At 47.9% G+C, this 5,142-nt stretch overlaps 1 long non-coding RNA gene across 1 annotated transcript; it reads right to left on the bottom strand.

The window, feature by feature from the left end:
* Nucleotides 1-293: 293 nt before the first annotated feature.
* Nucleotides 294-2,041, bottom strand: LOC135827285 (uncharacterized). The gene is made up of 3 exons (XR_010555372.1): nt 1,817-2,041; nt 1,474-1,505; nt 294-403 (listed from the first exon to the last, which is right to left on the bottom strand). It is a non-coding gene; the product is annotated as an uncharacterized LOC135827285 (long non-coding RNA).
* Between the last annotated feature and the right edge of the window lie 3,101 nt (nt 2,042-5,142).

Genomic DNA, 5,142 nt, shown 5'->3' with positions numbered 1-5,142 from the left:
AGCCTTTTCTTGCAGAAAATGGCACTAGCATAATGCAATTGCATGTTCTTCTGCGGGGAAACATGACATGCGAGTAGTGGTCTGGTGGTGGTGATACTTTTTTTATACGGAGGTCATTCTGTGCATGTTGCAGCTTGCTGTTGCAGAATTTCATGACTGTCATAAAATTGTCTTGCTTTCAGATATTTCAGATTTCCCCACCCTAGATCAGATTTATTTGAGAAATGTAGGCAGGTGCGTGTCGCAGATGTTTTTGTTGATTCTGTGTTTATAATGGTTTATAATCATGGGTTATCGTGCTAAGGTCATCCTGCATCATATTGCACTGAAATGGTAATCCTGTTGATGTCGACACAACTTTTGGAAGTAGTTCAATGACTTTAAACTGTTAGTCCACGATTTTCTAGAACAACACAGCAAAGGAGGAACAATAAACAAATACATTGCTGAGTCCGACCCCTCGTTCCAACAACTACACTGATCCTGAGGATAAAAGGGGCAAGGCTATGGTTGGAGGTACTGAGAGATAAACAAGGCACTCCACAATAATAAAATCTTACACATCTTTTGGTGAGTATGAATGATATCCAGTCGAACCTCTTTAGGACGAACACCAAGGGACCGATGGTATTTATTCTGTGAGTTTGTCTTAACCTATTTTATAACCAGTGAATACAATTATTTCTCTCCAATAGACATACAAATAGATTTCTTCTACAGCGAAAGATTCTAAGCCACACCGACTCATTGACTCATCTCGTATGAAACAAATGAGTCACTAGAGAGCTAGAGGTTCTGCAAAACGAAAATGCGTACAAAATTTCGCCTACGTCATGAAGTGCGAAACTTCGCACGAACTTTCGCAACTTTGGACGCGAAACTTGCAGGGAACGCGAAATGAACTGTCGTAGGAAATTTCGTGAGATCAGGTCATGGCGTACGTGCACTTGGCCCGCGCAAACTACGAAAATGTGCAGAATGCAAAGTTCGTGCAAAAATTCATACACACTTTCGCAAGGACTGTCGCGAAGCTTCGTTCGAATTTTCGTTTCGCAAGGACTGTCGCGAAGCTTCGTTCGAATTTTCGTTTCGCGGAACCTCTCTACTGAACCTTTCTTTAGCAACATGACGGCAACTGAAACAGCAACAGAGAAAGTACGGTACATGTACTCCACATTCTTGCAGGTACTACAAACAGATTGCAGATCGTAATTCTTGCTTTGGCGGCACGAAACTGTATTTGGGGCAGTGCAGTGCAATCTCGGTGGTACTCACAAATCAAAACGCCCAGACTCTGGAGATTCTCCCCGATATGCGAATTTATTTTGCAAACTCGGTCAATGGGTCATTGAACCTTTCCCTCCAGATTGGGAACTGCCAACGATAGTATGCCACTGACCAGCGCATTACTTGTAACGTACTAATGTACAATGAATATGAGTATTTCGACAACACATCTAACATAAGCCTTACCGTCAAGAAGGTGAACTCGCGTTCTTCGCACACTGTAGACAAGGGCAAAGAGATAAAAATGAATCTAAATCCGAATAAGATCAGCACACATTTCCGTAAAATTTAGTGAAAGGGCTCACTGAGCATAATAAGCAAATGAATCGAAGGAAACTGGTCAACTCAGAGATCACCTGTCATCGAGTATTCCGTAAAAGGAGGCCTCGGCAGCGGAAAAGCTAAATTTAGAAAAGAGATCCTGTCAGCTTTTCAATTATTTTTTTGCATTCCGCCCAAAATCAGCACACTTTTCGTAAATGAAAGAGTAAACACAAGCAAATGAATCAAAGGGAACTGGTCAACTCACCTGTCATTGAGTAATATTCCGCGAAAGGAGGTCGCAGCAGCGCCGAAACGAAATAAGCCAGGCCAGGAGACGAAATATCCGAAACAGCTCATGCAAGAAGCAGTTCCAAAGAAGGAAGTTCCTCGTGCATGCACATCCGAAAAGGCAACAACAAAAAGTCTGCAATACACACGCATGCGGCCAGCCGGCGCGATGGTAGGAGCCATGGAGTAGCTCCCTGGTCCAGGGCCAGGTACCGAGCATCTTACGTAGAAACTTACGTAGATACGTAGACAACGTGTCTGAATAGCGGTGTCGTTAGGTAGCGCCATGTGAACACAATAATAGAAAAGCTGACAGGATCGCTTTTCTAAATACCAGTAACCATGTGCCGGCTTTCAGCCAACCTGGAGACAACGATCCACGAAAAGAGCAGCGGGACAGCCCCCTCTCCTGATGACGATGGCTTCAGACTGGCAGCAGGCAAACACACCTTCTCCGCCACTGTCCTATCAGGGCGCACTGAGCCACCTGCCTCTGCCTTGAACGACCCGCAAATTGCGTGGGCTAAGGAGTGTTCAAACCGTGAGCGCAAGAAGCTGGCAGAGAGAGTTGAAGCTGCCCGCAGAGGAAGCTACTAGTGCAATGAAGGTAATTACGGTTAATACTTACTGCACTTGCTCTTAATCCCCATGCTGATCCCTTTTTCCCTAGTAATGATAGATCATCAGAACACAATTTCTTTAGCTGTATCTTTTTTAAATGTTAATGGCGTCTCTTAATCCCTTAGCACCCAGCCTTTCCCCCTCCAAGTTAACTACTAGTAGTGTACACAGTCAACATCTCTCCCCTGGGGCTGGCGCTGGCATCCCAGGTCCCAGTGCTCATGGCTCTTGTACCCAGAATAACCGTTCTGCCCCTGCTCACCGCCTTACCCCACTGACACAGTCCTTCATAAGACTGGGCTTTTTGAATGTTTGTAGTCTTCGAAACAAAGTAGCTGAGGTCGCCGATATCCTACAGCAATACAACTTCGACATATTTGGCGTCGCAGAAACCTGGCTTGACAGCACAACGTCAGACAGTGATATTGATATACAGTGGTCCCTCTATAATCCGGCACCATTTGTGCCACGAAAATCTGCTGGATTAGGGAGGGTGCTGGATTAACAAATCTGATCTACTGCTGCAATGTGCATGAAGAGGACATTTGGCTACTGAAAATTGTGCCGGTTTATCGAGGGTGCTGGATTATAAAGTGCCGGATTAGAGAGGGACGACTGTACCAGGTTACTGTGTGATACGGCACGATCGTCCAGTGCGCAGAGGTGGCGGTGTATGCTTTTATTTCCGTTCCGGACTCCAGGTAAAACCGCGCCCAGAGCTTTCCGACGCTAACATTGAATCGTCCTGGATCGAAGTCAAAGGGCGACGAAGGCGACAACTAGTTGGGTGCTTTTACCGGCCACCTGACGAGCCCATCTTGTACTGGCAGAATTTTGAAGAGCAGCTGCACAGGGCTTTCGTGGACAACCCAAGCATCACAGTCATTGGCGATTTTAACGTTAATGTTTCAACCCCCTACCCACCTTGTCCTATCGCCCGGAAATTTCTCGAACTTTGCAACTGCTACGGCCTCACTAATCACGTTCATGCTCCGACTCGTATCTCACCGGCGTGCCCATCAGGTACAACTATCGATCTCATTCTTTCAGCTAGTCAAGACATCAGTGAGTGCCACGTCCTGCCTTTGACCATTAGCGACCACTTTGGGATTGAGGCTAACCTGCACCTTCAGGTTTCTCGCAGCGTGTCACCTCAGGCAGTAGAGCGGGTCCGAGCTCAGAGAAATACTCGGTCGGTGAACCTCTGTGAATTTCGTCGGGATGTCAGCTCCGCAGGGCTGGATGATTTTACTAACACGCGGGATGTGGACACCATGTGGGCGTCGTGGCATACCAAGTTCTTGGCTGTCGTGGACAAGCATGCACCCATCCGCTATGTATCCTCCAACCGCAAATCCCATCCGCCCTGGTCCGACAGAGAGCTCCACAAGCTCAACCAACGTAAAAACCAGCTACACCGACGGTGGCTACGCGATAAGGGAAACCAGAATCTTCACGTACAGTTCAAGCAAGCACGCTCAAGCGCCAGAAATGCCTATCGCCGAAAGCGCAATGATTTCTTCCGAGCGCAATGTGCCGCGTCCAGTCAGAACCCGCGTAAGCTCTGGAACGTCATAAACTCCGTTACGAACAGGAAGAGAGTACGTGTGGAGCCTACTTGCCCCATTGAAGAAGTTTCGTCAGTCTTCCAGACAGTAGTAACAGACAATGCCCGTCCGCACAGCATCCCGCTACCGCAAGGTCCACAGCCTCAGACTGCAATGTCAGAATTGCCGCAAGTGTCTTTTGGCGAAGTAGAACGGCTTCTCCGACAAATCAATCCTGCCAAAGCAACAGGAAGCGACGGGATACCTGGTCACCTTCTGAAGTGCTGTGCCGATATCCTAGCTGCGTCCGTGGCCACGTTGTTTAATGCCTCGCTTGTCAATGGCACTGTCCCCACAGCCTTCAAACTCGCACACGTTATCCCGCTGTTCAAAGCCGGGGACCCGTCTATTCCCACTAACTTCCGTCCAGTGTCCCTACTTCCCATATTATCAAAACTCTTGGAGAAAGTCGTACAAAAGAAGCTAGCCCAGTTTCTGGACATATCTGGTACCCTCCCCACGACTCAGTTTGCATTCCGCGCAGGCCACTCAACGGAGGATGCCCTGGTACTTATGCTAAATCGTATTCTTAGTGCACGGGACAAGCGTTTGTGTACTGGCATATGCCTTCTAGATATGTCAAAGGCATTCGACAAGGTTCGTCATGAACGGCTACTCCAGGACCTATTCGATATCGGCATAACAGGGACAGCCCTAAAGTGGTTTTCCGCCTATCTGTCGGGCCGTACTCAGCGTATCTGTATTGGACGGGATCAGAGTGCCATTTCTGCACCATCCTGTGGCGTGCCACAAGGTTCTGTTCTAGGACCGATCCTTTTCAGTATCTACACCCGCGAAGTTCCAACCATAGCTAACCAGTCTTCATCAGTTCAATTTGCCGATGACATTGCGCTGATCAGCAGCAGCACATCCCTGGACACGGTATCTGCTACGCTATCGGCCTCGGTTTCTGCACTTGCTGACTGGTTGCAGACCCGTGGTCTCATTTTGAATGCAGCCAAGAGCCACGTGATCCCTGTATACCCCAACAGGCAGCCTCAGCAGCCCCAGCATACGATCAATGTAAACTGTCATGAAACGCCGATTCCTGTCGTTACTGCGGCCAGGTATCTTG

Source organism: Sycon ciliatum, chromosome 11 (genome assembly GCF_964019385.1).
Source record: "Sycon ciliatum chromosome 11, ocSycCili1.1, whole genome shotgun sequence".
In the NCBI taxonomy this organism is placed as follows: Eukaryota; Metazoa; Porifera; class Calcarea; order Leucosolenida; family Sycettidae; genus Sycon; species Sycon ciliatum.
The sequence above is the reverse complement of the archived record's forward strand: the minus strand, read 5'-3'. Positions and strand labels throughout refer to the sequence as shown.